The sequence below is a fragment of the Crinia signifera genome, chromosome 7 (genome assembly GCF_055691185.1).
Source record: "Crinia signifera chromosome 7, ASM5569118v1, whole genome shotgun sequence".
Classification (NCBI taxonomy): Eukaryota; Metazoa; Chordata; class Amphibia; order Anura; family Myobatrachidae; genus Crinia; species Crinia signifera.
In genome coordinates, this window is record NC_139223.1 from 106,878,280 (window position 1) to 106,905,396 (window position 27,117).

Genomic DNA, 27,117 nt, shown 5'->3' on the forward strand with positions numbered 1-27,117 from the left:
AATTTAAATAGATAGAGAATAAAAACAATTTGCCAGTAATGTGAAAAAACCTACAGCACCTGGTGTTCCCATGTGGTCTCCCACCCAAGTACTAACCAGGCCAAACACTGCTTAGCTTCCAAGATCAGACGAGATTGGGCATATCCAATGTGGTATGGCTGTAGGTGAGATACAGGCACTTTTTTGCCCTCTTCTACTTCTATCACCAGGTAAGCTAATAAAAAAGTTTCGTAACTGTTTTTGCTTACTGAAAAAAATCATGTGTTGGCAATGTAAAAAGACCTACAGGACATGATATTAGCAGGGGATCTTAAATTAAACTACTAAAGAGGCTCAACACTGTTTAGCTGCCAAAAGCAGTTGGAATTGGGCCTAAACAGTGTGGTAAGTCTTTAGGTGATGGCTATTGTGTATGTTTGACCTCTGCTAAATGTCTGTGCTGGCAATAAAAAGAAAAAGTTTCCAATTTAAATAGATAGAGAATAAAAACAATTTGCCAGTAATGTGAAAAAACCTACAACACCTGGTGTTCCCATGTGGTCTCCCACCCAAGTACTAACCAGGCCCAACACTGCTTAGCTTCCAAGATCAGATGAGATTGGGCCTATCCAATGTGGTATGGCTGTAGGTGAGATACATGCTCTTTTTTGCCCTCTTCTCTTCTATCACCAGGTAAGCTAATAAAAAAGCTTCCTAACTGTTTTTGCTTACTGAAAAAAATCATGTGTTGGTAATGTAAAAAGACCTACAGGACATGATATTAGCAGGGGATCTTAAATTAAAATACTAAAGAGGCTCAACACTGTTTAGCTGCCAAAAGCAGTTGGAATTGGGCCTAAACAGTGTGGTAAGTCTTTAGGTGATGGCTATTGTGTATGTTTGACCTCTTCTAAATGTCTGTGCTGGCAATAAAAAGAAAAAGTTTCCAATTTAAATAGATAGAGAATAAAAACAATTTGCCAGTAATGTGAAAAAACCTACAGCACCAGGTGTTCCCATGTGGTCTCCCACCCAAGTACTAACCAGGCCCAACACTGCTTAGCTTCCAAGATCAGACGAGATTGGGCCTATCCAATGTGGTATGGCTGTAGGTGAGATACATGCTCTTTTTTGACCTCTTCTCTTCTATCACCAGGTAAGCTAATAAAAAAGCTTCCTAACTGTTTTTGCTTACTGAAAAAAATCATGTGTTGGTAATGTAAAAAGACCTACAGGACATGATATTAGCAGTGGATCTTAAATTAAACTACTAAAGAGGCTTAACACTGTTTAGCTGCCAAAAGCAGTTGGAATTGGGCCTAAACAGTGTGGTAAGTCTTTAGGTGATGGCTATTGTGTCTGTTTGACCTCTTACAAATGTCTCTACAGGCAATAAAAAGAAAAAGTTTCCAATTTAAATAGCTAGAGAATAAAAACAATTTGCCAGTAATGTGAAAAAACCTACAGCACCTGGTGTTCCCATGTTGTCTCCCACCCAAGTACTAACCAGGCCCAACACTGCTTAGCTTCCAAGATCAGACGAGATTGGGCATATCCAATGTGGTATGGCTGTAGGTGAGATACAGGCACTTTTTTGCCCTCTTCTACTTCTATCACCAGGTAAGCTAATAAAAAAGCTTCGTAACTGTTTTTGCTTACTGAAAAAAATCATGTGTTGGCAATGTAAAAAGACCTACAGGACATGATATTAGCAGGGGATCTTAAATTAAACGACTAAAGAGGCTCAACACTGTTTAGCTGCCAAAAGCAGTTGGAATTGGGCCTAAACAGTGTGGTAAGTCTTTAGGTGATGGCTATTGTGTATGTTTGACCTCTTCTAAATGTCTGTGCTGGCAATAAAAAGAAAAAGTTTCCAATTTAAATAGATAGAGAATAAAAACAATTTGCCAGTAATGTGAAAAAACCTACAGCACCTGGTGTTCCCATGTGGTCTCCCACCCAAGTACTAACCAAGCCCAACACTGCTTTGCTTCCAAGATCAGATGAGATTGGGCCTATCCAATGTGGTATGGCTGTAGGTGAGATACATGCTCTTTTTTGCCCTCTTCTCTTCTATCACCAGGTAAGCTAATAAAAAAGCTTCCTAACTGTTTTTGCTTACTGAAAAAAATCATGTGTTGGTAATGTAAAAAGACCTACAGGACATGATATTAGCAGGGGATCTTAAATTAAAATACTAAAGAGGCTCAACACTGTTTAGCTGCCAAAAGCAGTTGGAATTGGGCCTAAACAGTGTGGTAAGTCTTTAGGTGATGGCTATTGTGTATGTTTGACCTCTTCTAAATGTCTGTGCTGGCAATAAAAAGAAAAAGTTTCCAATTTAAATAGATAGAGAATAAAAACAATTTGCCAGTAATGTGAAAAAACCTACAGCACCTGGTGTTCCCATGTGGTCTCCCACCCAATTACTAACCAGGCCCAACACTTCTTAGCTTCCAAGATCAGACGAGATTGGGGCTATCCAATGTGGTATGGCTGTAGGTGAGATACATGCACTTTTTTGCCCTCTTCTACTTATATCACCAGGTAAGCTAATAAAAAAGTTTCCTAACTGTTTTGGCTTAATTAAAAAAATCATGTTTTGGTAATGTAAAAAGACCTACAGGACATGATATTAGCAGGGGATCTTAAATGAAACTACTAAAGAGGCTCAACACTGTTTAGCTGCCAAAAGCAGTTGGAATTGGGCCTAAACAGTGTGGTAAGTCTTTAGGTGATGGCTATTGTGTCTGTTTGACCTCTTACAAATGTCTCTACAGGCAATAAAAAGAAAAAGTTTCCAATTTAAATAGCTAGAGAATAAAAACAATTTGCCAGTAATGTGAAAAAACCTACAGCACCTGGTGTTCCCATGTGGTCTCCCACCCAAGTACTAACCAGGCCAAACACTGCTTAGCTTCCAAGATCAGACGAGATTGGGCATATCCAATGTGGTATGGCTGTAGGTGAGATACAGGCACTTTTTTGCCCTCTTCTACTTCTATCACCAGGTAAGCTAATAAAAAAGTTTCGTAACTGTTTTTGCTTACTGAAAAAAATCATGTGTTGGCAATGTAAAAAGACCTACAGGACATGATATTAGCAGGGGATCTTAAATTAAACTACTAAAGAGGCTCAACACTGTTTAGCTGCCAAAAGCAGTTGGAATTGGGCCTAAACAGTGTGGTAAGTCTTTAGGTGATGGCTATTGTGTATGTTTGACCTCTGCTAAATGTCTGTGCTGGCAATAAAAAGAAAAAGTTTCCAATTTAAATAGATAGAGAATAAAAACAATTTGCCAGTAATGTGAAAAAACCTACAACACCTGGTGTTCCCATGTGGTCTCCCACCCAAGTACTAACCAGGCCCAACACTGCTTAGCTTCCAAGATCAGATGAGATTGGCCCTATCCAATGTGGTATGGCTGTAGGTGAGATACATGCACTTTTTTGCCCTCTTCTACTTCTATCACCAGGTAAGCTAATAAAAAAAGTTTCCTAACTGTTTTGGCTTAATGAAAAAAATCATGTTTTGGTAATGTAAAAAGACCTACAGGACATGATATTAGCAGGGGATCTTAAATGAAACAACTAAAGAGGCTCATACACTGTTTAGTTGCCAAAAGCAGTTGGAATTGGGCCTAAACAGTGTGGTAAGTCTTTAGGTGATGGCTATTGTGTCTGTTTGACCTCTTCCAAATGTCTGTACTGGCAATAAAAAGAAAAAGTTTCCAATTTAAATAGCTAGAGAATAAAAACAATTTGCCAGTAATGTGAAAAAACCTACAGCACCAGGTGTTCCCATGTGGTCTCCCACCCAAGTACTAACCAGGCCCAACACTGCTTAGCTTCCAAGATCAGACGAGATTGGGCCTATCCAATGTGGTATGGCTGTAGGTGAGATACATGCTCTTTTTTGCCCTCTTCTCTTCTATCACCAGGTAAGCTAATAAAAAAGCTTCCTAACTGTTTTTGCTTACTGAAAAAAATCATGTGTTGGTAATGTAAAAAGACCTACAGGACATGATATTAGCAGGGGATCTTAAATTAAAATACTAAAGAGGCTCAACACTGTTTAGCTGCCAAAAGCAGTAGGAATTGGGCCTAAACAGTGTGGTAAGTCTTTAGGTGATGGCTATTGTGTATGTTTGACCTCTTCTAAATGTCTGTGCTGGCAATAAAAAGAAAAAGTTTCCAATTTAAATAGATAGAGAATAAAAAAAATTGCCAGTAATGTGAAAAAACCTACAGCACCAGGTGTTCCCATGTGGTCTCCCACCCAAGTACTAACCAGGCCCAACACTGCTTAGCTTCCAAGATCAGACGAGATTGGGCCTATCCAATGTGGTATGGCTGTAGGTGAGATACATGCTCTTTTTTGACCTCTTCTCTTCTATCACCAGGTAAGCTAATAAAAAAGCTTCCTAACTGTTTTTGCTTACTGAAAAAAATCATGTGTTGGTAATGTAAAAAGACCTACAGGACATAATATTAGCAGGGGATCTTAAATTAAACTACTAAAGAGGCTTAACACTGTTTAGCTGCCAAAAGCAGTTGGAATTGGGCCTAAACAGTGTGGTAAGTCTTTAGGTGATGGCTATTGTGTCTGTTTGACCTCTTACAAATGTCTCTACAGGCAATAAAAAGAAAAAGTTTCCAATTTAAATAGCTAGAGAATAAAAACAATTTGCCAGTAATGTGAAAAAACCTACAGCACCTGGTGTTCCCATGTTGTCTCCCACCCAAGTACTAACCAGGCCCAACACTGCTTAGCTTCCAAGATCAGACGAGATTGGGCATATCCAATGTGGTATGGCTGTAGGTGAGATACAGGCACTTTTTTGCCCTCTTCTACTTCTATCACCAGGTACAAGCTAATAAAAAAGCTTCGTAACTGTTTTTGCTTACTGAAAAAAATCATGTGTTGGCAATGTAAAAAGACCTACAGGACATGATATTAGCAGGGGATCTTAAATTAAACGACTAAAGAGGCTCAACACTGTTTAGCTGCCAAAAGCAGTTGGAATTGGGCCTAAACAGTGTGGTAAGTCTTTAGGTGATGGCTATTGTGTATGTTTGACCTCTTCTAAATGTCTGTGCTGGCAATAAAAAGAAAAAGTTTCCAATTTAAATAGATAGAGAATAAAAACAATTTGCCAGTAATGTGAAAAAACCTACAGCACCTGGTGTTCCCATGTGGTCTCCCACCCAAGTACTAACCAAGCCCAACACTGCTTAGCTTCCAAGATCAGATGAGATTGGGCCTATCCAATGTGGTATGGCTGTAGGTGAGATACATGCTCTTTTTTGCCCTCTTCTCTTCTATCACCAGGTAAGCTAATAAAAAAGCTTCCTAACTGTTTTTGCTTACTGAAAAAAATCATGTGTTGGTAATGTAAAAAGACCTACAGGACATGATATTAGCAGGGGATCTTAAATTAAACTACTAAAGAGGCTCAACACTGTTTAGCTGCCAAAAGCAGTTGGAATTGGGCCTAAACAGTGTGGTAAGTCTTTAGGTGATGGCTATTGTGTCTGTTTGACCTCTTACAAATGTCTCTACAGGCAATAAAAAGAAAAAGTTTCCAATTTAAATAGCTAGAGAATAAAAACAATTTGCCAGTAATGTGAAAAAACCTACAGCACCTGGTGTTCCCATGTGGTCTCCCACCCAAGTACTAACCAGGCCAAACACTGCTTAGCTTCCAAGATCAGACGAGATTGGGCATATCCAATGTGGTATGGCTGTAGGTGAGATACAGGCACTTTTTTGCCCTCTTCTACTTCTATCACCAGGTAAGCTAATAAAAAAGTTTCGTAACTGTTTTTGCTTACTGAAAAAAATCATGTGTTGGCAATGTAAAAAGACCTACAGGACATGATATTAGCAGGGGATCTTAAATTAAACTACTAAAGAGGCTCAACACTGTTTAGCTGCCAAAAGCAGTTGGAATTGGGCCTAAACAGTGTGGTAAGTCTTTAGGTGATGGCTATTGTGTATGTTTGACCTCTTCTAAATGTCTGTGCTGGCAATAAAAAGAAAAAGTTTCCAATTTAAATAGATAGAGAATAAAAACAATTTGCCAGTAATGTGAAAAAACCTACAGCACCTGGTGTTCCCATGTGGTCTCCCACCCAAGTACTAACCAAGCCCAACACTGCTTAGCTTCCAAGATCAGATGAGATTGGGCCTATCCAATGTGGTATGGCTGTAGGTGAGATACATGCTCTTTTTTGCCCTCTTCTCTTCTATCACCAGGTAAGCTAATAAAAAAGCTTCCTAACTGTTTTTGCTTACTGAAAAAAATCATGTGTTGGTAATGTAAAAAGACCTACAGGACATGATATTAGCAGGGGATCTTAAATTAAAATACTAAAGAGGCTCAACACTGTTTAGCTGCCAAAAGCAGTTGGAATTGGGCCTAAACAGTGTGGTAAGTCTTTAGGTGATGGCTATTGTGTATGTTTGACCTCTTCTAAATGTCTGTGCTGGCAATAAAAAGAAAAAGTTTCCAATTTAAATAGATAGAGAATAAAAACAATTTGCCAGTAATGTGAAAAAACCTACAGCACCTGGTGTTCCCATGTGGTCTCCCACCCAATTACTAACCAGGCCCAACACTTCTTAGCTTCCAAGATCAGACGAGATTGGGGCTATCCAATGTGGTATGGCTGTAGGTGAGATACATGCACTTTTTTGCCCTCTTCTACTTATATCACCAGGTAAGCTAATAAAAAAGTTTCCTAACTGTTTTGGCTTAATTAAAAAAATCATGTTTTGGTAATGTAAAAAGACCTACAGGACATGATATTAGCAGGGGATCTTAAATGAAACTACTAAAGAGGCTCAACACTGTTTAGCTGCCAAAAGCAGTTGGAATTGGGCCTAAACAGTGTGGTAAGTCTTTAGGTGATGGCTATTGTGTCTGTTTGACCTCTTACAAATGTCTCTACAGGCAATAAAAAGAAAAAGTTTCCAATTTAAATAGCTAGAGAATAAAAACAATTTGCCAGTAATGTGAAAAAACCTACAGCACCTGGTGTTCCCATGTGGTCTCCCACCCAAGTACTAACCAGGCCAAACACTGCTTAGCTTCCAAGATCAGACGAGATTGGGCATATCCAATGTGGTATGGCTGTAGGTGAGATACAGGCACTTTTTTGCCCTCTTCTACTTCTATCACCAGGTAAGCTAATAAAAAAGTTTCGTAACTGTTTTTGCTTACTGAAAAAAATCATGTGTTGGCAATGTAAAAAGACCTACAGGACATGATATTAGCAGGGGATCTTAAATTAAACTACTAAAGAGGCTCAACACTGTTTAGCTGCCAAAAGCAGTTGGAATTGGGCCTAAACAGTGTGGTAAGTCTTTAGGTGATGGCTATTGTGTATGTTTGACCTCTGCTAAATGTCTGTGCTGGCAATAAAAAGAAAAAGTTTCCAATTTAAATAGATAGAGAATAAAAACAATTTGCCAGTAATGTGAAAAAACCTACAACACCTGGTGTTCCCATGTGGTCTCACCACCCAAGTACTAACCAGGCCCAACACTGCTTAGCTTCCAAGATCAGATGAGATTGGCCCTATCCAATGTGGTATGGCTGTAGGTGAGATACATGCACTTTTTTGCCCTCTTCTACTTCTATCACCAGGTAAGCTAATAAAAAAAGTTTCCTAACTGTTTTGGCTTAATGAAAAAAATCATGTTTTGGTAATGTAAAAAGACCTACAGGACATGATATTAGCAGGGGATCTTAAATGAAACAACTAAAGAGGCTCATACACTGTTTAGTTGCCAAAAGCAGTTGGAATTGGGCCTAAACAGTGTGGTAAGTCTTTAGGTGATGGCTATTGTGTCTGTTTGACCTCTTCCAAATGTCTGTACTGGCAATAAAAAGAAAAAGTTTCCAATTTAAATAGCTAGAGAATAAAAACAATTTGCCAGTAATGTGAAAAAACCTACAGCACCAGGTGTTCCCATGTGGTCTCCCACCCAAGTACTAACCAGGCCCAACACTGCTTAGCTTCCAAGATCAGACGAGATTGGGCCTATCCAATGTGGTATGGCTGTAGGTGAGATACATGCTCTTTTTTGCCCTCTTCTCTTCTATCACCAGGTAAGCTAATAAAAAAGCTTCCTAACTGTTTTTGCTTACTGAAAAAAATCATGTGTTGGTAATGTAAAAAGACCTACAGGACATGATATTAGCAGGGGATCTTAAATTAAAATACTAAAGAGGCTCAACACTGTTTAGCTGCCAAAAGCAGTTGGAATTGGGCCTAAACAGTGTGGTAAGTCTTTAGGTGATGGCTATTGTGTATGTTTGACCTCTTCTAAATGTCTGTGCTGGCAATAAAAAGAAAAAGTTTCCAATTTAAATAGATAGAGAATAAAAAAATTTGCCAGTAATGTGAAAAAACCTACAGCACCAGGTGTTCCCATGTGGTCTCCCACCCAAGTACTAACCAGGCCCAACACTGCTTAGCTTCCAAGATCAGACGAGATTGGGCCTATCCAATGTGGTATGGCTGTAGGTGAGATACATGCTCTTTTTTGACCTCTTCTCTTCTATCACCAGGTAAGCTAATAAAAAAGCTTCCTAACTGTTTTTGCTTACTGAAAAAAATCATGTGTTGGTAATGTAAAAAGACCTACAGGACATGATATTAGCAGGGGATCTTAAATTAAACTACTAAAGAGGCTTAACACTGTTTAGCTGCCAAAAGCAGTTGGAATTGGGCCTAAACAGTGTGGTAAGTCTTTAGGTGATGGCTATTGTGTCTGTTTGACCTCTTACAAATGTCTCTACAGGCAATAAAAAGAAAAAGTTTCCAATTTAAATAGATAGAGAATAAAAACAATTTGCCAGTAATGTGAAAAAACCTACAGCACCTGGTGTTCCCATGTTGTCTCCCACCCAAGTACTAACCAGGCCCAACACTGCTTAGCTTCCAAGATCAGGCATATCCAATGTGGTATGGCTGTAGGTGAGATACAGGCACTTTTTTGCCCTCTTCTACTTCTATCACCAGGTAAGCTAATAAAAAAGTTTCGTAACTGTTTTTGCTTACTGAAAAAAATCATGTGTTGGCAATGTAAAAAGACCTACAGGACATGATATTAGCAGGGGATCTTAAATTAAACTACTAAAGAGGCTCAACACTGTTTAGCTGCCAAAAGCAGTTGGAATTGGGCCTAAACAGTGTGGTAAGTCTTTAGGTGATGGCTATTGTGTCTGTTTGACCTCTTCCAAATGTCTGTACTGGCAATAAAAAGAAAAAGTTTCCAATTTAAATAGCTAGAGAATAAAAACAATTTGCCAGTAACGTGAAAAAACCTACAGCACCTGGTGTTCCCATGTGGTCTCCCAGCCAAGTACTAACCAGGCCCAACACTGCTTAGCTTCCAAGATCAGACGAGATTGGGCCTATCCAATGTGGTATGGCTGTAGGTGAGATACTTGCACTTTTTTGCCCTCTTCTACTTCTATCACCAGGTAAGCTAATAAAAAAGTTTCCTAACTGTTTTGGCTTAATGAAAAAAATCATGTTTTGGTAATGTAAAAAGACCTACAGGACATTATATTAGCAGGGGATTTTAAATGAAACTACTAAAGAGGCTCATACACTGTTTAGCTGCCAAAAGCAGTTGGAATTGGGCCTAAACAGTGTGGTAAGTCTTTAGGTGATGGCTATTGTGTCTGTTTGACCTCTTCCAAATGTCTGTACTGGCAATAAAAAGAAAAAGTTTCCAATTTAAATAGCTAGAGAATAAAAACAATTTGCCAGTAATGTGAAAAAAACCTACAGCACCAGGTGTTCCCATGTGGTCTCCCACCTAAGTACTAACCAGGCCCAACACTGCTTAGCTTCCAAGATCAGACGAGATTGGGCCTATCCAATGTGGTATGGCTGTAGGTGAGATACATGCTCTTTTTTGCCCTCTTCTCTTCTATCACCAGGTAAGCTAATAAAAAAGCTTCCTGACTGTTTTTGCTTACTGAAAAAAATCATGTGTTGGTAATGTAAAAAGACCTACAGGACATGATATTAGCAGGGGATCTTAAATTAAACTACTAAAGAGGCTCAACACTGTTTAGCTGCCAAAAGCAGTTGGAATTGGGCCTAAACAGTGTGGTAAGTCTTTAGGTGATGGCTATTGTGTCTGTTTGACCTCTTACAAATGTCTCTACAGGCAATAAAAAGAAAAAGTTTCCAATTTAAATAGCTAGAGAATAAAAACAATTTGCCAGTAATGTGAAAAAACCTACAGCACCTGGTGTTCCCATGTGGTCTCCCACCCAAGTACTAACCAGGCCCAACACTGCTTAGTTTCCAAGATCAGACGAGATTGGGCATATCCAATGTGGTATGGCTGTAGGTGAGATACAGGCACTTTTTTGCCCTCTTCTACTTCTATCACCAGGTAAGCTAATAAAAAAGTTTCGTAACTGTTTTTGCTTACTGAAAAAAATCATGTGTTGGTAATGTAAAAAGACCTACAGGACATGATATTAGCAGGGGATCTTAAATTAAAATACTAAAGAGGCTCAACACTGTTTAGCTGCCAAAAGCAGTTGGAATTGGGCCTAAACAGTGTGGTAAGTCTTTAGGTGATGGCTATTGTGTATGTTTGACCTCTTCTAAATGTCTGTGCTGGCAATAAAAAGAAAAAGTTTCCAATTTAAATAGATAGAGAATAAAAACAATTTGCCAGTAATGTGAAAAAACCTACAGCACCTGGTGTTCCCATGTGGTCTCCCACCCAAGTACTAACCAAGCCCAACACTGCTTAGCTTCCAAGATCAGATGAGATTGGGCCTATCCAATGTGGTATGGCTGTAGGTGAGATACATGCTCTTTTTTGCCCTCTTCTCTTCTATCACCAGGTAAGCTAATAAAAAAGCTTCCTAACTGTTTTTGCTTACTGAAAAAAATCATGTGTTGGTAATGTAAAAAGACCTACAGGACATGATATTAGCAGGGGATCTTAAATTAAAATACTAAAGAGGCTCAACACTGTTTAGCTGCCAAAAGCAGTTGGAATTGGGCCTAAACAGTGTGGTAAGTCTTTAGGTGATGGCTATTGTGTATGTTTGACCTCTTCTAAATGTCTGTGCTGGCAATAAAAAGAAAAAGTTTCCAATTTAAATAGATAGAGAATAAAAACAATTTGCCAGTAATGTGAAAAAACCTACAGCACCTGGTGTTCCCATGTGGTCTCCCACCCAATTACTAACCAGGCCCAACACTTCTTAGCTTCCAAGATCAGACGAGATTTGGGCTATCCAATGTGGTATGGCTGTAGGTGAGATACATGCACTTTTTTGCCCTCTTCTACTTATATCACCAGGTAAGCTAATAAAAAAGTTTCCTAACTGTTTTGGCTTAATTAAAAAAATCATGTTTTGGTAATGTAAAAAGACCTACAGGACATGATATTAGCAGGGGATCTTAAATTAAACTACTAAAGAGGCTCAACACTGTTTAGCTGCCAAAAGCAGTTGGAATTGGGCCTAAACAGTGTGGTAAGTCTTTAGGTGATGGCTATTGTGTCTGTTTGACCTCTTACAAATGTCTCTACAGGCAATAAAAAGAAAAAGTTTCCAATTTAAATAGCTAGAGAATAAAAACAATTTGCCAGTAATGTGAAAAAACCTACAGCACCTGGTGTTCCCATGTGGTCTCCCACCCAAGTACTAACCAGGCCAAACACTGCTTAGCTTCCAAGATCAGACGAGATTGGGCATATCCAATGTGGTATGGCTGTAGGTGAGATACAGGCACTTTTTTGCCCTCTTCTACTTCTATCACCAGGTAAGCTAATAAAAAAGTTTCGTAACTGTTTTTGCTTACTGAAAAAAATCATGTGTTGGCAATGTAAAAAGACCTACAGGACATGATATTAGCAGGGGATCTTAAATTAAACTACTAAAGAGGCTCAACACTGTTTAGCTGCCAAAAGCAGTTGGAATTGGGCCTAAACAGTGTGGTAAGTCTTTAGGTGATGGCTATTGTGTATGTTTGACCTCTGCTAAATGTCTGTGCTGGCAATAAAAAGAAAAAGTTTCCAATTTAAATAGATAGAGAATAAAAACAATTTGCCAGTAATGTGAAAAAACCTACAACACCTGGTGTTCCCATGTGGTCTCCCACCCAAGTACTAACCAGGCCCAACACTGCTTAGCTTCCAAGATCAGATGAGATTGGCCCTATCCAATGTGGTATGGCTGTAGGTGAGATACATGCACTTTTTTGCCCTCTTCTACTTCTATCACCAGGTAAGCTAATAAAAAAAGTTTCCTAACTGTTTTGGCTTAATGAAAAAAATCATGTTTTGGTAATGTAAAAAGACCTACAGGACATGATATTAGCAGGGGATCTTAAATGAAACAACTAAAGAGGCTCATACACTGTTTAGTTGCCAAAAGCAGTTGGAATTGGGCCTAAACAGTGTGGTAAGTCTTTAGGTGATGGCTATTGTGTCTGTTTGACCTCTTCCAAATGTCTGTACTGGCAATAAAAAGAAAAAATTTCCAATTTAAATAGCTAGAGAATAAAAACAATTTGCCAGTAATGTGAAAAAACCTACAGCACCAGGTGTTCCCATGTGGTCTCCCCCCCAAGTACTAACCAGGCCCAACACTGCTTAGCTTCCAAGATCAGACGAGATTGGGCCTATCCAATGTGGTATGGCTGTAGGTGAGATACATGCTCTTTTTTGCCCTCTTCTCTTCTATCACCAGGTAAGCTAATAAAAAAGCTTCCTAACTGTTTTTGCTTACTGAAAAAAATCATGTGTTGGTAATGTAAAAAGACCTACAGGACATGATATTAGCAGGGGATCTTAAATTAAAATACTAAAGAGGCTCAACACTGTTTAGCTGCCAAAAGCAGTTGGAATTGGGCCTAAACAGTGTGGTAAGTCTTTAGGTGATGGCTATTGTGTATGTTTGACCTCTTCTAAATGTCTGTGCTGGCAATAAAAAGAAAAAGTTTCCAATTTAAATAGATAGAGAATAAAAACAATTTGCCAGTAATGTGAAAAAACCTACAGCACCAGGTGTTCCCATGTGGTCTCCCACCCAAGTACTAACCAGGCCCAACACTGCTTAGCTTCCAAGATCAGACGAGATTGGGCCTATCCAATGTGGTATGGCTGTAGGTGAGATACATGCTCTTTTTTGACCTCTTCTCTTCTATCACCAGGTAAGCTAATAAAAAAGCTTCCTAACTGTTTTTGCTTACTGAAAAAAATCATGTGTTGGTAATGTAAAAAGACCTACAGGACATGATATTAGCAGGGGATCTTAAATTAAACTACTAAAGAGGCTTAACACTGTTTAGCTGCCAAAAGCAGTTGGAATTGGGCCTAAACAGTGTGGTAAGTCTTTAGGTGATGGCTATTGTGTCTGTTTGACCTCTTACAAATGTCTCTACAGGCAATAAAAAGAAAAAGTTTCCAATTTAAATAGCTAGAGAATAAAAACAATTTGCCAGTAATGTGAAAAAACCTACAGCACCTGGTGTTCCCATGTTGTCTCCCACCCAAGTACTAACCAGGCCCAACACTGCTTAGCTTCCAAGATCAGACGAGATTGGGCATATCCAATGTGGTATGGCTGTAGGTGAGATACAGGCACTTTTTTGCCCTCTTCTACTTCTATCACCAGGTAAGCTAATAAAAAAGCTTCGTAACTGTTTTTGCTTACTGAAAAAAATCATGTGTTGGCAATGTAAAAAGACCTACAGGACATGATATTAGCAGGGGATCTTAAATTAAACGACTAAAGAGGCTCAACACTGTTTAGCTGCCAAAAGCAGTTGGAATTGGGCCTAAACAGTGTGGTAAGTCTTTAGGTGATGGCTATTGTGTATGTTTGACCTCTTCTAAATGTCTGTGCTGGCAATAAAAAGAAAAAGTTTCCAATTTAAATAGATAGAGAATAAAAACAATTTGCCAGTAATGTGAAAAAACCTACAGCACCTGGTGTTCCCATGTGGTCTCCCACCCAAGTACTAACCAAGCCCAACACTGCTTAGCTTCCAAGATCAGATGAGATTGGGCCTATCCAGTGTGGTATGGCTGTAGGTGAGATACATGCTCTTTTTTGCCCTCTTCTCTTCTATCACCAGGTAAGCTAATAAAAAAGCTTCCTAACTGTTTTTGCTTACTGAAAAAAATCATGTGTTGGTAATGTAAAAAGACCTACAGGACATGATATTAGCAGGGGATCTTAAATTAAAATACTAAAGAGGCTCAACACTGTTTAGCTGCCAAAAGCAGTTGGAATTGGGCCTAAACAGTGTGGTAAGTCTTTAGGTGATGGCTATTGTGTATGTTTGACCTCTTCTAAATGTCTGTGCTGGCAATAAAAAGAAAAAGTTTCCAATTTAAATAGATAGAGAATAAAAACAATTTGCCAGTAATGTGAAAAAACCTACAGCACCTGGTGTTCCCATGTGGTCTCCCACCCAATTACTAACCAGGCCCAACACTTCTTAGCTTCCAAGATCAGGGCTATCCAATGTGGTATGGCTGTAGGTGAGATACATGCACTTTTTTGCCCTCTTCTACTTATATCACCAGGTAAGCTAATAAAAAAGTTTCCTAACTGTTTTGGCTTAATTAAAAAAATCATGTTTTGGTAATGTAAAAAGACCTACAGGACATGATATTAGCAGGGGATCTTAAATTAAACTACTAAAGAGGCTCAACACTGTTTAGCTGCCAAAAGCAGTTGGAATTGGGCCTAAACAGTGTGGTAAGTCTTTAGGTGATGGCTATTGTGTCTGTTTGACCTCTTACAAATGTCTCTACAGGCAATAAAAAGAAAAAGTTTCCAATTTAAATAGCTAGAGAATAAAAACAATTTGCCAGTAATGTGAAAAAACCTACAGCACCTGGTGTTCCCATGTGGTCTCCCACCCAAGTACTAACCAGGCCAAACACTGCTTAGCTTCCAAGATCAGACGAGATTGGGCATATCCAATGTGGTATGGCTGTATGTGAGATACAGGCACTTTTTTGCCCTCTTCTACTTCTATCACCAGGTAAGCTAATAAAAAAGTTTCGTAACTGTTTTTGCTTACTGAAAAAAATCATGTGTTGGCAATGTAAAAAGACCTACAGGACATGATATTAGCAGGGGATCTTAAATTAAACTACTAAAGAGGCTCAACACTGTTTAGCTGCCAAAAGCAGTTGGAATTGGGCCTAAACAGTGTGGTAAGTCTTTAGGTGATGGCTATTGTGTATGTTTGACCTCTGCTAAATGTCTGTGCTGGCAATAAAAAGAAAAAGTTTCCAATTTAAATAGATAGAGAATAAAAACAATTTGCCAGTAATGTGAAAAAACCTACAACACCTGGTGTTCCCATGTGGTCTCCCACCCAAGTACTAACCAGGCCCAACACTGCTTAGCTTCCAAGATCAGATGAGATTGGCCCTATCCAATGTGGTATGGCTGTAGGTGAGATACATGCACTTTTTTGCCCTCTTCTACTTCTATCACCAGGTAAGCTAATAAAAAAAGTTTCCTAACTGTTTTGGCTTAATGAAAAAAATCATGTTTTGGTAATGTAAAAAGACCTACAGGACATGATATTAGCAGGGGATCTTAAATGAAACTACTAAAGAGGCTCATACACTGTTTAGCTGCCAAAAGCAGTTGGAATTGGGCCTAAACAGTGTGGTAAGTCTTTAGGTGATGGCTATTGTGTATGTTTGACCTCTGCTAAATGTCTGTGCTGGCAATAAAAAGAAAAAGTTTCCAATTTAAATAGATAGAGAATAAAAACAATTTGCCAGTAATGTGAAAAAACCTACAACACCTGGTGTTCCCATGTGGTCTCCCACCCAAGTACTAACCCTGCCCAACACTGCTTAGCTTCCAAGATCAGATGAGATTGGCCCTATCCAATGTGGTATGGCTGTAGGTGAGATACATGCTCTTTTTTGCCCTCTTCTCTTCTATCACCAGGTAAGCTAATAAAAAAGCTTCCTAACTGTTTTTGCTTACTGAAAAAAATCATGTGTTGGTAATGTAAAAAGACCTACAGGACATGATAATAGCAGGGGATCTTAAATTAAAATACTAAAGAGGCTCAACACTGTTTAGCTGCCAAAAGCAGTTGGAATTGGGCCTAAACAGTGTGGTAAGTCTTTAGGTGATGGCTATTGTGTATGTTTGACCTCTTCTAAATGTCTGTGCTGGCAATAAAAAGAAAAAGTTTCCAATTTAAATAGATAGAGAATAAAAAAAATTGCCAGTAATGTGAAAAAACCTACAGCACCAGGTGTTCCCATGTGGTCTCCCACCCAAGTACTAACCAGGCCCAACACTGCTTAGCTTCCAAGATCAGACGAGATTGGGCCTATCCAATGTGGTATGGCTGTAGGTGAGATACATGCTCTTTTTTGACCTCTTCTCTTCTATCACCAGGTAAGCTAATAAAAAAGCTTCCTAACTGTTTTTGCTTACTGAAAAAAATCATGTGTTGGTAATGTAAAAAGACCTACATGACATGATATTAGCAGGGGATCTTAAATTAAACTACTAAAGAGGCTTAGCTGTTTAGCTGCCAAAAGCAGTTGGAATTGGGCCTAAACAGTGTGGTAAGTCTTTAGGTGATGGCTATTGTGTCTGTTTGACCTCTTACAAATGTCTCTACAGGCAATAAAAAGAAAAAGTTTCCAATTTAAATAGCTAGAGAATAAAAACAATTTGCCAGTAATGTGAAAAAACCTACAGCACCTGGTGTTCCCATGTTGTCTCCCACCCAAGTACTAACCAGGCCCAACACTGCTTAGCTTCCAAGATCAGACGAGATTGGGCATATCCAATGTGGTATGGCTGTAGGTGAGATACAGGCACTTTTTTGCCCTCTTCTACTTCTATCACCAGGTAAGCTAATAAAAAAGTTTCGTAACTGTTTTTGCTTACTGAAAAAAATCATGTGTTGGCAATGTAAAAAGACCTACAGGACATGATATTAGCAGGGGATCTTAAATTAAACTACTAAAGAGGCTCAACACTGTTTAGCTGCCAAAAGCAGTTGGAATTGGGCCTAAACAGTGTGGTAAGTCTTTAGGTGATGGCTATTGTGTATGTTTGACCTCTTCTAAATGTCTGTGCTGGCAATAAAAAGAAAAAGTTTCCAATTTAAATAGATAGAGAATAAAAACAATTTGCCAGTAACGTGAAAAAACCTACAGCACCTGGTGTTCCCATGTGGTCTCCCAGCCAAGTACTAACCAGGCCCAACACTGCATAGCTTCCAAGATCAGACGAGATTGGGCCTATCCAATGTGGTATGGCTGTAGGTGAGATACTTGCACTTTTTTGCCCTCTTCTACTTCTATCACCAGGTAAGCTAATAAAAAAGTTTCCTAACTGTTTTGGCTTAATGAAAAAAATCATGTTTTGGTAATGTAAAAAGACCTACAGGACATTATATTAGCAGGGGATCTTAAATGAAACTACTAAAGAGGCTCATACACTGTTTAGCTGCCAAAAGCAGTTGGAATTGGGCCTAAACAGTGTGGTAAGTCTTTAGGTGATGGCTATTGTGTCTGTTTGACCTCTTCCAAATGTCTGTACTGGCAATAAAAAGAAAAAGTTTCCAATTTAAATAGCTAGAGAATAAAAACAATTTGCCAGTAATGTGAAAAAAACCTACAGCACCAGGTGTTCCCATGTGGTCTCCCACCCAAGTACTAACCAGGCCCAACACTGCTTAGCTTCCAAGATCAGACGAGATTGGGCCTATCCAATGTGGTATGGCTGTAGGTGAGATACATGCTCTTTTTTGCCCTCTTCTCTTCTATCACCAGGTAAGCTAATAAAAAAGCTTCCTGACTGTTTTTGCTTACTGAAAAAAATCATGTGTTGGTAATGTAAAAAGACCTACAGGACATGATATTAGCAGGGGATCTTAAATTAAACTACTAAAGAGGCTCAACACTGTTTAGCTGCCAAAAGCAGTTGGAATTGGGCCTAAACAGTGTGGTAAGTCTTTAGGTGATGGCTATTGTGTCTGTTTGACCTCTTACAAATGTCTCTACAGGCAATAAAAAGAAAAAGTTTCCAATTTAAATAGCTAGAGAATAAAAACAATTTGCCAGTAATGTGAAAAAACCTACAACACCTGGTGTTCCCATGTGGTCTCCCACCAAAGTACTAACCAGGCCCAACACTGCTTAGTTTCCAAGATCAGACGAGATTGGGCATATCCAATGTGGTATGGCTGTAGGTGAGATACAGGCACTTTTTTGCCCTCTTCTACTTCTATCACCAGGTAAGCTAATAAAAAAGTTTCGTAACTGTTTTTGCTTACTGAAAAAAATCATGTGTTGGCAATGTAAAAAGACCTACAGGACATGATATTAGCAGGGGATCTTAAATGAAACTACTAAAGAGGCTCAACACTGTTTAGCTGCCAAAAGCAGTTGGAATTGGGCCTAAACAGTGTGGTAAGTCTTTAGGTGATGGCTATTGTGTATGTTTGACCTCTTCTAAATGTCTGTGCTGGCAATAAAAAGAAAAAGTTTCCAATTTAAATAGATAGAGAATAAAAACAATTTGCCAGTAATGTGAAAAAACCTACAGCACCTGGTGTTCCCATGTGGTCTCCCACCCAAGTACTAACCAGGCCCAACACTGCTTAGCTTCCAAGATCAGATGAGATTGGGCCTATCCAATGTGGTATGGCTGTAGGTGAGATACATGCACTTTTTTGCCCTCTTCTACTTATATCACCAGGTAAGCTAATAAAAAAGTTTCCTAACTGTTTTGGCTTAATGAAAAAAATCATGTTTTGGTAATGTAAAAAGACCTACAGGACATGATATTAGCAGGGGATCTTAAATGAAACTACTAAAGAGGCTCATACACTGTTTAGCTGCCAAAAGCAGTTGGAATTGGGCCTAAACAGTGTGGTAAGTCTTTAGGTGATGGCTATTGTGTCTGTTTGACCTCTTCCAAATGTCTGTACTGGCAATAAAAAGAAAAAGTTTCCAATTTAAATAGCTAGAGAATAAAAACAATTTGCCAGTAATGTGAAAAAACCTACAGCACCAGGTGTTCCCATGTGGTCTCCCACCAAAGTACTAACCAGGCCCAACACTGCTTAGCTTCCAAGATCAGTCGAGATTGGGCCTATCCAATGTGGTATGGCTGTAGGTGAGATACATGCTCTTTTTTGCCCTCTTCTCTTCTATCACCAGGTAAGCTAATAAAAAAGCTTCCTAACTGTTTTTGCTTACTGAAAAAAATCATGTGTTAGTAATGTAAAAAGACCTACAGGACATGATATTAGCAGGGGATCTTAAATTAAACTACTAAAGAGGCTCAACACTGTTTAGCTGCCAAAAGCAGTTGGAATTGGGCCTAAACAGTGTGGTAAGTCTTTAGGTGATGGCTATTGTGTCTGTTTGACCTCTTACAAATGTCTCTACAGGCAATAAAAAGAAAAAGTTTCCAATTTAAATAGCTAGAGAATAAAAACAATTTGCCAGTAATGTGAAAAAACCTACAGCACCTGGTGTTCCCATGTGGTCTCCCACCTAAATACTAACCAGGCCCAACACTGCTTAGCTTCCAAGATCAGACGAGATTGGGCATATCCAATGTGGTATGGCTGTAGGTGAGATACAGGCACTTTATTGCACTCTTCTACTTCTATCACCAGGTAAGCTAATAAAAAAGTTTCGTAACTGTTTTTGCTTACTGAAAAAAATCATGTGTTGGCAATGTAAAAAGACCTACAGGACATGATATTAGCAGGGGATCTTAAATTAAACGACTAAAGAGGCTCAACACTGTTTAGCTGCCAAAAGCAGTTGGAATTGGGCCTAAACAGTGTGGTAAGTCTTTAGGTGATGGCTATTGTGTATGTTTGACCTCTTCTAAATGTCTGTGCTGGCAATAAAAAGAAAAAGTTTCCAATTTAAATAGATAGAGAATAAAAACAATTTGCCAGTAATGTGAAAAAACCTACAGCACCTGGTGTTCCCATGTGGTCTCCCACCCAAGTACTAACCAGGCCCAACACTGCTTAGCTTCCAAGATCAGATGAGATTGGGCCTATCCAATGTGGTATGGCTGTAGGTGAGATACATGCACTTTTTTGCCCTCTTCTACTTATATCACCAGGTAAGCTAATAAAAAAGTTTCCTAACTGTTTTGGCTTAATGAAAAAAATCATGTTTTGGTAATGTAAAAAGACCTACAGGACATGATATTAGCAGGGGATCTTAAATGAAACTACTAAAGAGGCTCATACACTGTTTAGCTGCCAAAAGCAGTTGGAATTGGGCCTAAACAGTGTGGTAAGTCTTTAGGTGATGGCTATTGTGTCTGTTTGACCTCTTCCAAATGTCTGTACTGGCAATAAAAAGAAAAAGTTTCCAATTTAAATAGCTAGAGAATAAAAACAATTTGCCAGTAATGTGAAAAAACCTACAGCACCAGGTGTTCCCATGTGGTCTCCCACCAAAGTACTAACCAGGCCCAACACTGCTTAGCTTCCAAGATCAGACGAGATTGGGCCTATCCAATGTGGTATGGCTGTAGGTGAGATACATGCTCTTTTTTGCCCTCTTCTCTTCTATCACCAGGTAAGCTAATAAAAAAGCTTCCTAACTGTTTTTGCTTACTGAAAAAAATCATGTGTTAGTAATGTAAAAAGACCTACAGGACATGATATTAGCAGGGGATCTTAAATTAAACTACTAAAGAGGCTCAACACTGTTTAGCTGCCAAAAGCAGTTGGAATTGGGCCTAAACAGTGTGGTAAGTCTTTAGGTGATGGCTATTGTGTCTGTTTGACCTGTTACAAATGTCTCTACAGGCAATAAAAAGAAAAAGTTTCCAATTAAAATAGCTAGAGAATAAAAACAATTTGCCAGTAATGTGAAAAAACCTACAGCACCTGGTGTTCCCATGTGGTCTCCCACCTAAATACTAACCAGGCCCAACACTGCTTAGCTTCCAAGATCAGACGAGATTGGGCATATCCAATGTGGTATGGCTGTAGGTGAGATACAGGCACTTTTTTGCCCTCTTCTACTTCTATCACCAGGTAAGCTAATAAAAAAGTTTCGTAACTGTTTTTGCTTACTGAAAAAAATCATGTGTTGGCAATGTAAAAAGACCTACAGGACATGATATTAGCAGGGGATCTTAAATTAAACTACTAAAGAGGCTCAACACTGTTTAGCTGCCAAAAGCAGTTGGAATTGGGCCTAAACAGTGTGGTAAGTCTTTAGGTGATGGCTATTGTGTATGTTTGACCTCTTCTAAATGTCTGTGCTGGCAATAAAAAGAAAAAGTTTCCAATTTAAATAGATAGAGAATAAAAACAATTTGCCAGTAATGTGAAAAAACCTACAGCACCTGGTGTTCCCATGTTGTCTCCCACCCAAGTACTAACCAGGCCCAACACTGCTTAGCTTCCAAGATCAGACGAGATTGGGCCTATCCAATGTGGTATGGCTGTAGGTGAGATACATGCACTTTTTTGCCCTCTTCTACTTCTATCACCAGGTAAGCTAATAAAAAAGTTTCCTACCTGTTTTGGCTTAATGAAAAAAATCATGTTTTGGTAATGTAAAAAGACCTACAGGACATGATATTAGCAGGGGATCTTAAATGAAACTACTAAAGAGGCTCATACACTGTTTAGCTGCCAAAAGCAGTTGGAATTGGGCCTAAACAGTGTGGTAAGTCTTTAGGTGATGGCTATTGTGTCTGTTTGACCTCTTCCAAATGTCTGTACTGGCAATAAAAAGAAAAAGTTTCCAATTTAAATAGCTAGAGAATAAAAACAATTTGCCAGTAATGTGAAAAAACCTACAGCACCAGGTGTTCCCATGTGGTCTCCCACCCAAGTACTAACCAGGCCCAACACTGCTTAGCTTCCAAGATCAGACGAGATTGGGCCTATCCAATGTGGTATGGCTGTAGGTGAGATACATGCTCTTTTTTGACCTCTTCTCTTCTATCACCAGGTAAGCTAATAAAAAAGTTTCCTAACTGTTTTGGCTTAATGAAAAAAATCATGTTTTGGTAATGTAAAAAGACCTACAGGACATGATATTAGCAGGGGATCTTAAATGAAACTACTAAAGAGGCTCGTACACTGTTTAGCTGCCAAAAGCAGTTGGAATTGGGCCTAAGCAGTGTGGTAAGTCTTTAGGTGATGGCTATTGTGTCTGTTTGACCTCTTCCAAATGTCTGTACTGGCAATAAAAAGAAAAAGTTTCCAATTTAAATAGCTAGAGAATAAAAACAATTTGCCAGTAATATGAAAAAACCTACAGCACCAGGTGTTCCCATGTGGTCTCCCACCCAAGTACTAAAAAGGCCCAACACTGCTTAGCTTCCAAGATCAGACGAGATTGGGCCTATCCAATGTGGTATGGCTGTAGGTGAGATACATGCTCTTTTTTGCCCTCTTCTCTTCTATCACCAGGTAAGCTAATAAAAAAGCTTCCTAACTGTTTTTGCTTACTGAAAAAAATCATGTGTTGGTAATGTAAAAAGACCTACAGGACATGATATTAGCAGGGGATCTTAAATGAAACTACTAAAGAGGCTCATACACTGTTTAGCTGCCAAAAGCAGTTGGAATTGGGCCTAAACAGTGTGGTAAGTCTTTAGGTGATGGCTATTGTGTCTGTTTGACCTCTTCCAAATGTCTGTACTGGCAATAAAAAGAAAAAGTTTCCAATTTAAATAGCTAGAGAATAAAAACAATTTGCCAGTAATGTGAAAAAACCTACAGCACCAGGTGTTCCCATGTGGTCTCCCACCAAAGTACTAACCAGGCCCAACACTGCTTAGCTTCCAAGATCAGACGAGATTGGGCCTATCCAATGTGGTATGGCTGTAGGTGAGATACATGCTCTTTTTTGCCCTCTTCTCTTCTATCACCAGGTAAGCTAATAAAAAAGCTTCCTAACTGTTTTTGCTTACTGAAAAAAATCATGTGTTAGTAATGTAAAAAGACCTACAGGACATGATATTAGCAGGGGATCTTAAATTAAACTACTAAAGAGGCTCAACACTGTTTAGCTGCCAAAAGCAGTTGGAATTGGGCCTAAACAGTGTGGTAAGTCTTTAGGTGATGGCTATTGTGTCTGTTTGACCTCTTACAAATGTCTCTACAGGCAATAAAAAGAAAAAGTTTCCAATTAAAATAGCTAGAGAATAAAAACAATTTGCCAGTAATGTGAAAAAACCTACAGCACCTGGTGTTCCCATGTGGTCTCCCACCTAAATACTAACCAGGCCCAACACTGCTTAGCTTCCAAGATCAGACGAGATTGGGCATATCCAATGTGGTATGGCTGTAGGTGAGATACAGGCACTTTTTTGCCCTCTTCTACTTCTATCACCAGGTAAGCTAATAAAAAAGTTTCGTAACTGTTTTTGCTTACTGAAAAAAATCATGTGTTGGCAATGTAAAAAGACCTACAGGACATGATATTAGCAGGGGATCTTAAATTAAACTACTAAAGAGGCTCAACACTGTTTAGCTGCCAAAAGCAGTTGGAATTGGGCCTAAACAGTGTGGTAAGTCTTTAGGTGATGGCTATTGTGTATGTTTGACCTCTTCTAAATGTCTGTGCTGGCAATAAAAAGAAAAAGTTTCCAATTTAAATAGATAGAGAATAAAAACAATTTGCCAGTAATGTGAAAAAACCTACAGCACCTGGTGTTCCCATGTGGTCTCCCACCCAAGTACTAACCAGGCCCAACACTGCTTAGCTTCCAAGATCAGACGAGATTGGGCCTATCCAATGTGGTATGGCTGTAGGTGAGATACATGCACTTTTTTGCCCTCTTCTACTTCTATCACCAGGTAAGCTAATAAAAAAGTTTCCTACCTGTTTTGGCTTAATGAAAAAAATCATGTTTTGGTAATGTAAAAAGACCTACAGGACATGATATTAGCAGGGGATCTTAAATGAAACTACTAAAGAGGCTCATACACTGTTTAGCTGCCAAAAGCAGTTGGAATTGGGCCTAAACAGTGTGGTAAGTCTTTAGGTGATGGCTATTGTGTCTGTTTGACCTCTTCCAAATGTCTGTACTGGCAATAAAAAGAAAAAGTTTCCAATTTAAATAGCTAGAGAATAAAAACAATTTGCCAGTAATGTGAAAAAACCTACAGCACCAGGTGTTCCCATGTGGTCTCCCACCCAAGTACTAACCAGGCCCAACACTGCTTAGCTTCCAAGATCAGACGAGATTGGGCCTATCCAATGTGGTATGGCTGTAGGTGAGATACATGCTCTTTTTTGACCTCTTCTCTTCTATCACCAGGTAAGCTAATAAAAAAGTTTCCTAACTGTTTTGGCTTAATGAAAAAAATCATGTTTTGGTAATGTAAAAAGACCTACAGGACATGATATTAGCAGGGGATCTTAAATGAAACTACTAAAGAGGCTCGTACACTGTTTAGCTGCCAAAAGCAGTTGGAATTGGGCCTAAGCAGTGTGGTAAGTCTTTAGGTGATGGCTATTGTGTCTGTTTGACCTCTTCCAAATGTCTGTACTGGCAATAAAAAGAAAAAGTTTCCAATTTAAATAGCTAGAGAATAAAAACAATTTGCCAGTAATATGAAAAAACCTACAGCACCAGGTGTTCCCATGTGGTCTCCCACCCAAGTACTAAAAAGGCCCAACACTGCTTAGCTTCCAAGATCAGACGAGATTGGGCCTATCCAATGTGGTATGGCTGTAGGTGAGATACATGCTCTTTTTTGCCCTCTTCTCTTCTATCACCAGGTAAGCTAATAAAAAAGCTTCCTAACTGTTTTTGCTTACTGAAAAAAATCATGTGTTGGTAATGTAAAAAGACTTACAGGACATGATATTAGCAGGGGATCTTAAATTAAACTACTAAAGAGGCTCAACACTGTTTAGCTGCCAAAAGCAGTTGGAATTGGGCCTAAACAGTGTGGTAAGTCTTTAGGTGATGGCTATTGTGTCTGTTTGACCTCTTACAAATGTCTCTACAGGCAATAAAAAGAAAAAGTTTCCAATTTAAATAGCTAGAGAATAAAAACAATTTGCCAGTAATGTGAAAAAACCTACAGCACCTGGTGTTCCCATGTGGTCTCCCACCCAAGTACTAACCAGGCCCAACACTGCTTAGCTTCCAAGATCAGACGAGATTGGACATATCCAATGTGGTATGGCTGTAGATGAGATACATACACTTTTTTGCCCTCTTCTACTTCTATCACCAGGTAAGCTAATAAAAAAGTTTCGTAACTGTTTTTGCTTACTGAAAAAAATCATGTGTTGGCAATGTAAAAAGACCTACAGGACATGATATTAGCAGGGGATCTTAAATAAACTACTAAAGAGGCTCAACACTGTTTAGCTGCCAAAAGCAGTTGGAATTGGGCCTAAACAGTGTGGTAAGTCTTTAGGTGATGGCTATTGTGTATGTTTGACCTCTTCTAAATGTCTGTGCTGGCAATAAAAAGAAAAAGTTTCCAATTTAAATAGATAGAGAATAAAAAAAATTTGCCAGTAATGTGAAAAAACCTACAGCACCTGGTGTTCCCATGTGGTCTCCCACCCAAGTACTAACCAGGGCCAACACTGCTTAGCTTCCAAGATCAGACGAGATTGGGCCTATCCAATGTGGTATGGCTGTAGGTGAGATACCTGCACTTTTTTTGCCCTCTTCTACTTCTATCACCAGGTAAGCTAATTAAAAAGTTTCCTAACTGTTTTGGCTTAATGAAAAAAATCATGTTTTGGTAATGTAAAAAGACCTACAGGACATGATATTAGCAGGGGATCTTAAATGAAACTACTAAAGAGGCTCATACACTGTTTAGCTGCCAAAAGCAGTTGGAATTGGGCCTAAACAGTGTGGTAAGTCTTTAGGTGATGGCTATTGTGTCTGTTTGACCTCTTCCAAATGTCTGTACTGGCAATAAAAAGAAAAAGTTTCCAATTTAAATAGCTAGAGAATAAAAACAATTTGCCAGTAATGTGAAAAAACCTACAGCACCAGTTGTTCCCATGTGGTCTCCCACCCAAGTACTAACCAGGCCCAACACTGCTTAGCTTCCAAGATCAGACGAGATTGGGCCTATCTAATGTGGTATGGCTGTAGGTGAGATACATGCACTTTTTTGCCCTCTTCTACTTCTATCACCAGGTAAGCTAATAAAAAAGTTTCCTAACTGTTTTGGCTTAATTAAAAAAATCATGTTTTGGTAATGTAAAAAGACCTACAGGACATGATATTAGCAGGGGATCTTAAATGAAACTACTAAAGAGGCTCATACACTGTTTAGCTGCCAAAAGCAGTTGGAATTGGGCCTAAACAGTGTGGTAAGTCTTTAGGTGATGGCTATTGTGTCTGTTTGACCTCTTCCAAATGTCTGTACTGGCAATAAAAAGAAAAAGTTTCCAATTTAAATAGCTAGAGAATAAAAACAATTTGCCAGTAATGTGAAAAAACCTACAGCACCAGGTGTTCCCATGTGGTCTCCCACCAAAGTACTAACCAGGCCCAACACTGCTTAGCTTCCAAGATCAGACGAGATTGGGCCTATCCAATGTGGTATGGCTGTAGGTGAGATACATGCTCTTTTTTGCCCTCTTCTCTTCTATCACCAGGTAAGCTAATAAAAAAGCTTCCTAACTGTTTTTGCTTACTGAAAAAAATCATGTGTTGGTAATGTAAAAAGACCTACAGGACATGATATTAGCAGGGGATCTTAAATTAAAATACTAAAGAGGCTCAACACTGTTTAGCTGCCAAAAGCAGTTGGAATTGGGCCTAAACAGTGTGGTAAGTCTTTAGGTGATGGCTATTGTGTCTGTTTGACCTCTTACAAATGTCTCTACAGGCAATAAAAAGAAAAAGTTTCCAATTTAAATAGCTAGAGAATAAAAACAATTTGCCAGTAATGTGAAAAAAACTACAGCACCTGGTGTTCCCATGTGGTCTCCCACCCAAGTACTAACCAGGCCCAACACTGCTTAGCTTCCAAGATCAGACGAGATTGGGCATATCCAATGTGGTAAGGCTGTAGGTGAGATACAGGCACTTTTTTGCCCTCTTCTACTTCTATCACCAGGTAAGCTAATAAAAAAGTTTCG

The 27,117-nt window shown here is 39.0% G+C and overlaps 52 non-coding genes and 7 pseudogenes across 52 annotated transcripts; all 59 read right to left on the reverse strand.

The window, feature by feature from the left end:
• Positions 1–47: 47 nt before the first annotated feature.
• Positions 48–166, reverse strand: LOC146023161 (5S ribosomal RNA). The gene has a single exon (XR_014452587.1). It is a non-coding gene; the product is annotated as a 5S ribosomal RNA (ribosomal RNA).
• Positions 167–511: 345 nt separating this feature from the next.
• On the reverse strand, positions 512–630 carry LOC146022677 (5S ribosomal RNA). The gene has a single exon (XR_014452122.1). It is a non-coding gene; the product is annotated as a 5S ribosomal RNA (ribosomal RNA).
• Positions 631–974: 344 nt separating this feature from the next.
• LOC146022329 (5S ribosomal RNA) lies at positions 975–1,093 on the reverse strand. The gene has a single exon (XR_014451790.1). It is a non-coding gene; the product is annotated as a 5S ribosomal RNA (ribosomal RNA).
• A 344-nt stretch (positions 1,094–1,437) lies between these two features.
• LOC146023540 (5S ribosomal RNA) lies at positions 1,438–1,556 on the reverse strand. Its single transcript, XR_014452954.1, has one exon. It is a non-coding gene; the product is annotated as a 5S ribosomal RNA (ribosomal RNA).
• Positions 1,557–1,901: 345 nt separating this feature from the next.
• LOC146023565 (5S ribosomal RNA) lies at positions 1,902–2,020 on the reverse strand. Its single transcript, XR_014452979.1, has one exon. It is a non-coding gene; the product is annotated as a 5S ribosomal RNA (ribosomal RNA).
• Positions 2,021–2,364: 344 nt separating this feature from the next.
• LOC146024877 (5S ribosomal RNA) lies at positions 2,365–2,483 on the reverse strand (annotated as a pseudogene).
• Positions 2,484–2,828: 345 nt separating this feature from the next.
• LOC146023162 (5S ribosomal RNA) lies at positions 2,829–2,947 on the reverse strand. Its single transcript, XR_014452588.1, has one exon. It is a non-coding gene; the product is annotated as a 5S ribosomal RNA (ribosomal RNA).
• A 345-nt stretch (positions 2,948–3,292) lies between these two features.
• LOC146024046 (5S ribosomal RNA) lies at positions 3,293–3,411 on the reverse strand. The gene has a single exon (XR_014453443.1). It is a non-coding gene; the product is annotated as a 5S ribosomal RNA (ribosomal RNA).
• A 347-nt stretch (positions 3,412–3,758) lies between these two features.
• On the reverse strand, positions 3,759–3,877 carry LOC146022330 (5S ribosomal RNA). The gene has a single exon (XR_014451791.1). It is a non-coding gene; the product is annotated as a 5S ribosomal RNA (ribosomal RNA).
• A 343-nt stretch (positions 3,878–4,220) lies between these two features.
• On the reverse strand, positions 4,221–4,339 carry LOC146022331 (5S ribosomal RNA). The gene has a single exon (XR_014451792.1). It is a non-coding gene; the product is annotated as a 5S ribosomal RNA (ribosomal RNA).
• A 344-nt stretch (positions 4,340–4,683) lies between these two features.
• On the reverse strand, positions 4,684–4,802 carry LOC146023542 (5S ribosomal RNA). Its single transcript, XR_014452956.1, has one exon. It is a non-coding gene; the product is annotated as a 5S ribosomal RNA (ribosomal RNA).
• Positions 4,803–5,149: 347 nt separating this feature from the next.
• LOC146022709 (5S ribosomal RNA) lies at positions 5,150–5,268 on the reverse strand. The gene has a single exon (XR_014452154.1). It is a non-coding gene; the product is annotated as a 5S ribosomal RNA (ribosomal RNA).
• Positions 5,269–5,612: 344 nt separating this feature from the next.
• On the reverse strand, positions 5,613–5,731 carry LOC146023164 (5S ribosomal RNA). Its single transcript, XR_014452590.1, has one exon. It is a non-coding gene; the product is annotated as a 5S ribosomal RNA (ribosomal RNA).
• Positions 5,732–6,076: 345 nt separating this feature from the next.
• Positions 6,077–6,195, reverse strand: LOC146022710 (5S ribosomal RNA). The gene has a single exon (XR_014452155.1). It is a non-coding gene; the product is annotated as a 5S ribosomal RNA (ribosomal RNA).
• Positions 6,196–6,539: 344 nt separating this feature from the next.
• On the reverse strand, positions 6,540–6,658 carry LOC146024878 (5S ribosomal RNA; annotated as a pseudogene).
• Positions 6,659–7,003: 345 nt separating this feature from the next.
• LOC146023165 (5S ribosomal RNA) lies at positions 7,004–7,122 on the reverse strand. Its single transcript, XR_014452591.1, has one exon. It is a non-coding gene; the product is annotated as a 5S ribosomal RNA (ribosomal RNA).
• A 345-nt stretch (positions 7,123–7,467) lies between these two features.
• On the reverse strand, positions 7,468–7,587 carry LOC146025075 (5S ribosomal RNA; annotated as a pseudogene).
• Positions 7,588–7,934: 347 nt separating this feature from the next.
• On the reverse strand, positions 7,935–8,053 carry LOC146022332 (5S ribosomal RNA). Its single transcript, XR_014451793.1, has one exon. It is a non-coding gene; the product is annotated as a 5S ribosomal RNA (ribosomal RNA).
• A 343-nt stretch (positions 8,054–8,396) lies between these two features.
• Positions 8,397–8,515, reverse strand: LOC146022333 (5S ribosomal RNA). The gene has a single exon (XR_014451794.1). It is a non-coding gene; the product is annotated as a 5S ribosomal RNA (ribosomal RNA).
• A 344-nt stretch (positions 8,516–8,859) lies between these two features.
• LOC146025260 (5S ribosomal RNA) lies at positions 8,860–8,968 on the reverse strand (annotated as a pseudogene).
• Positions 8,969–9,313: 345 nt separating this feature from the next.
• On the reverse strand, positions 9,314–9,432 carry LOC146022804 (5S ribosomal RNA). The gene has a single exon (XR_014452245.1). It is a non-coding gene; the product is annotated as a 5S ribosomal RNA (ribosomal RNA).
• Positions 9,433–9,779: 347 nt separating this feature from the next.
• Positions 9,780–9,898, reverse strand: LOC146022770 (5S ribosomal RNA). Its single transcript, XR_014452212.1, has one exon. It is a non-coding gene; the product is annotated as a 5S ribosomal RNA (ribosomal RNA).
• A 344-nt stretch (positions 9,899–10,242) lies between these two features.
• LOC146021947 (5S ribosomal RNA) lies at positions 10,243–10,361 on the reverse strand. Its single transcript, XR_014451416.1, has one exon. It is a non-coding gene; the product is annotated as a 5S ribosomal RNA (ribosomal RNA).
• Positions 10,362–10,706: 345 nt separating this feature from the next.
• LOC146022711 (5S ribosomal RNA) lies at positions 10,707–10,825 on the reverse strand. Its single transcript, XR_014452156.1, has one exon. It is a non-coding gene; the product is annotated as a 5S ribosomal RNA (ribosomal RNA).
• A 344-nt stretch (positions 10,826–11,169) lies between these two features.
• LOC146025096 (5S ribosomal RNA) lies at positions 11,170–11,288 on the reverse strand (annotated as a pseudogene).
• Positions 11,289–11,633: 345 nt separating this feature from the next.
• Positions 11,634–11,752, reverse strand: LOC146023166 (5S ribosomal RNA). Its single transcript, XR_014452592.1, has one exon. It is a non-coding gene; the product is annotated as a 5S ribosomal RNA (ribosomal RNA).
• Positions 11,753–12,097: 345 nt separating this feature from the next.
• LOC146024047 (5S ribosomal RNA) lies at positions 12,098–12,216 on the reverse strand. The gene has a single exon (XR_014453444.1). It is a non-coding gene; the product is annotated as a 5S ribosomal RNA (ribosomal RNA).
• A 347-nt stretch (positions 12,217–12,563) lies between these two features.
• Positions 12,564–12,682, reverse strand: LOC146023685 (5S ribosomal RNA). Its single transcript, XR_014453094.1, has one exon. It is a non-coding gene; the product is annotated as a 5S ribosomal RNA (ribosomal RNA).
• A 344-nt stretch (positions 12,683–13,026) lies between these two features.
• On the reverse strand, positions 13,027–13,145 carry LOC146022334 (5S ribosomal RNA). Its single transcript, XR_014451795.1, has one exon. It is a non-coding gene; the product is annotated as a 5S ribosomal RNA (ribosomal RNA).
• A 344-nt stretch (positions 13,146–13,489) lies between these two features.
• Positions 13,490–13,608, reverse strand: LOC146023543 (5S ribosomal RNA). The gene has a single exon (XR_014452957.1). It is a non-coding gene; the product is annotated as a 5S ribosomal RNA (ribosomal RNA).
• A 345-nt stretch (positions 13,609–13,953) lies between these two features.
• Positions 13,954–14,072, reverse strand: LOC146021595 (5S ribosomal RNA). The gene has a single exon (XR_014451074.1). It is a non-coding gene; the product is annotated as a 5S ribosomal RNA (ribosomal RNA).
• A 344-nt stretch (positions 14,073–14,416) lies between these two features.
• Positions 14,417–14,525, reverse strand: LOC146025389 (5S ribosomal RNA; annotated as a pseudogene).
• A 345-nt stretch (positions 14,526–14,870) lies between these two features.
• On the reverse strand, positions 14,871–14,989 carry LOC146024082 (5S ribosomal RNA). Its single transcript, XR_014453477.1, has one exon. It is a non-coding gene; the product is annotated as a 5S ribosomal RNA (ribosomal RNA).
• A 345-nt stretch (positions 14,990–15,334) lies between these two features.
• On the reverse strand, positions 15,335–15,453 carry LOC146024048 (5S ribosomal RNA). Its single transcript, XR_014453445.1, has one exon. It is a non-coding gene; the product is annotated as a 5S ribosomal RNA (ribosomal RNA).
• A 347-nt stretch (positions 15,454–15,800) lies between these two features.
• Positions 15,801–15,919, reverse strand: LOC146024846 (5S ribosomal RNA; annotated as a pseudogene).
• Positions 15,920–16,262: 343 nt separating this feature from the next.
• LOC146022335 (5S ribosomal RNA) lies at positions 16,263–16,381 on the reverse strand. Its single transcript, XR_014451796.1, has one exon. It is a non-coding gene; the product is annotated as a 5S ribosomal RNA (ribosomal RNA).
• Positions 16,382–16,723: 342 nt separating this feature from the next.
• On the reverse strand, positions 16,724–16,842 carry LOC146023544 (5S ribosomal RNA). Its single transcript, XR_014452958.1, has one exon. It is a non-coding gene; the product is annotated as a 5S ribosomal RNA (ribosomal RNA).
• Positions 16,843–17,187: 345 nt separating this feature from the next.
• Positions 17,188–17,306, reverse strand: LOC146024268 (5S ribosomal RNA). Its single transcript, XR_014453654.1, has one exon. It is a non-coding gene; the product is annotated as a 5S ribosomal RNA (ribosomal RNA).
• A 347-nt stretch (positions 17,307–17,653) lies between these two features.
• LOC146022337 (5S ribosomal RNA) lies at positions 17,654–17,772 on the reverse strand. The gene has a single exon (XR_014451798.1). It is a non-coding gene; the product is annotated as a 5S ribosomal RNA (ribosomal RNA).
• A 344-nt stretch (positions 17,773–18,116) lies between these two features.
• LOC146021605 (5S ribosomal RNA) lies at positions 18,117–18,235 on the reverse strand. The gene has a single exon (XR_014451084.1). It is a non-coding gene; the product is annotated as a 5S ribosomal RNA (ribosomal RNA).
• A 345-nt stretch (positions 18,236–18,580) lies between these two features.
• Positions 18,581–18,699, reverse strand: LOC146021538 (5S ribosomal RNA). The gene has a single exon (XR_014451019.1). It is a non-coding gene; the product is annotated as a 5S ribosomal RNA (ribosomal RNA).
• Positions 18,700–19,045: 346 nt separating this feature from the next.
• Positions 19,046–19,164, reverse strand: LOC146023850 (5S ribosomal RNA). The gene has a single exon (XR_014453252.1). It is a non-coding gene; the product is annotated as a 5S ribosomal RNA (ribosomal RNA).
• A 344-nt stretch (positions 19,165–19,508) lies between these two features.
• LOC146022736 (5S ribosomal RNA) lies at positions 19,509–19,627 on the reverse strand. The gene has a single exon (XR_014452180.1). It is a non-coding gene; the product is annotated as a 5S ribosomal RNA (ribosomal RNA).
• Positions 19,628–19,972: 345 nt separating this feature from the next.
• On the reverse strand, positions 19,973–20,091 carry LOC146021539 (5S ribosomal RNA). Its single transcript, XR_014451020.1, has one exon. It is a non-coding gene; the product is annotated as a 5S ribosomal RNA (ribosomal RNA).
• Positions 20,092–20,437: 346 nt separating this feature from the next.
• LOC146022662 (5S ribosomal RNA) lies at positions 20,438–20,556 on the reverse strand. Its single transcript, XR_014452108.1, has one exon. It is a non-coding gene; the product is annotated as a 5S ribosomal RNA (ribosomal RNA).
• A 344-nt stretch (positions 20,557–20,900) lies between these two features.
• LOC146022739 (5S ribosomal RNA) lies at positions 20,901–21,019 on the reverse strand. The gene has a single exon (XR_014452182.1). It is a non-coding gene; the product is annotated as a 5S ribosomal RNA (ribosomal RNA).
• A 345-nt stretch (positions 21,020–21,364) lies between these two features.
• On the reverse strand, positions 21,365–21,483 carry LOC146024336 (5S ribosomal RNA). The gene has a single exon (XR_014453721.1). It is a non-coding gene; the product is annotated as a 5S ribosomal RNA (ribosomal RNA).
• Positions 21,484–21,829: 346 nt separating this feature from the next.
• On the reverse strand, positions 21,830–21,948 carry LOC146022338 (5S ribosomal RNA). Its single transcript, XR_014451799.1, has one exon. It is a non-coding gene; the product is annotated as a 5S ribosomal RNA (ribosomal RNA).
• A 345-nt stretch (positions 21,949–22,293) lies between these two features.
• LOC146024618 (5S ribosomal RNA) lies at positions 22,294–22,412 on the reverse strand. The gene has a single exon (XR_014453990.1). It is a non-coding gene; the product is annotated as a 5S ribosomal RNA (ribosomal RNA).
• A 345-nt stretch (positions 22,413–22,757) lies between these two features.
• Positions 22,758–22,876, reverse strand: LOC146022664 (5S ribosomal RNA). The gene has a single exon (XR_014452110.1). It is a non-coding gene; the product is annotated as a 5S ribosomal RNA (ribosomal RNA).
• A 344-nt stretch (positions 22,877–23,220) lies between these two features.
• Positions 23,221–23,339, reverse strand: LOC146022740 (5S ribosomal RNA). Its single transcript, XR_014452183.1, has one exon. It is a non-coding gene; the product is annotated as a 5S ribosomal RNA (ribosomal RNA).
• Positions 23,340–23,684: 345 nt separating this feature from the next.
• LOC146022001 (5S ribosomal RNA) lies at positions 23,685–23,803 on the reverse strand. Its single transcript, XR_014451469.1, has one exon. It is a non-coding gene; the product is annotated as a 5S ribosomal RNA (ribosomal RNA).
• Positions 23,804–24,149: 346 nt separating this feature from the next.
• Positions 24,150–24,268, reverse strand: LOC146022339 (5S ribosomal RNA). Its single transcript, XR_014451800.1, has one exon. It is a non-coding gene; the product is annotated as a 5S ribosomal RNA (ribosomal RNA).
• Positions 24,269–24,613: 345 nt separating this feature from the next.
• On the reverse strand, positions 24,614–24,732 carry LOC146024619 (5S ribosomal RNA). The gene has a single exon (XR_014453991.1). It is a non-coding gene; the product is annotated as a 5S ribosomal RNA (ribosomal RNA).
• Positions 24,733–25,076: 344 nt separating this feature from the next.
• On the reverse strand, positions 25,077–25,195 carry LOC146022915 (5S ribosomal RNA). Its single transcript, XR_014452351.1, has one exon. It is a non-coding gene; the product is annotated as a 5S ribosomal RNA (ribosomal RNA).
• Positions 25,196–25,539: 344 nt separating this feature from the next.
• LOC146023858 (5S ribosomal RNA) lies at positions 25,540–25,658 on the reverse strand. The gene has a single exon (XR_014453260.1). It is a non-coding gene; the product is annotated as a 5S ribosomal RNA (ribosomal RNA).
• Positions 25,659–26,005: 347 nt separating this feature from the next.
• LOC146024310 (5S ribosomal RNA) lies at positions 26,006–26,124 on the reverse strand. Its single transcript, XR_014453695.1, has one exon. It is a non-coding gene; the product is annotated as a 5S ribosomal RNA (ribosomal RNA).
• A 346-nt stretch (positions 26,125–26,470) lies between these two features.
• LOC146022665 (5S ribosomal RNA) lies at positions 26,471–26,589 on the reverse strand. Its single transcript, XR_014452111.1, has one exon. It is a non-coding gene; the product is annotated as a 5S ribosomal RNA (ribosomal RNA).
• Positions 26,590–26,933: 344 nt separating this feature from the next.
• On the reverse strand, positions 26,934–27,052 carry LOC146023093 (5S ribosomal RNA). The gene has a single exon (XR_014452522.1). It is a non-coding gene; the product is annotated as a 5S ribosomal RNA (ribosomal RNA).
• Positions 27,053–27,117: the final 65 nt, after the last annotated feature.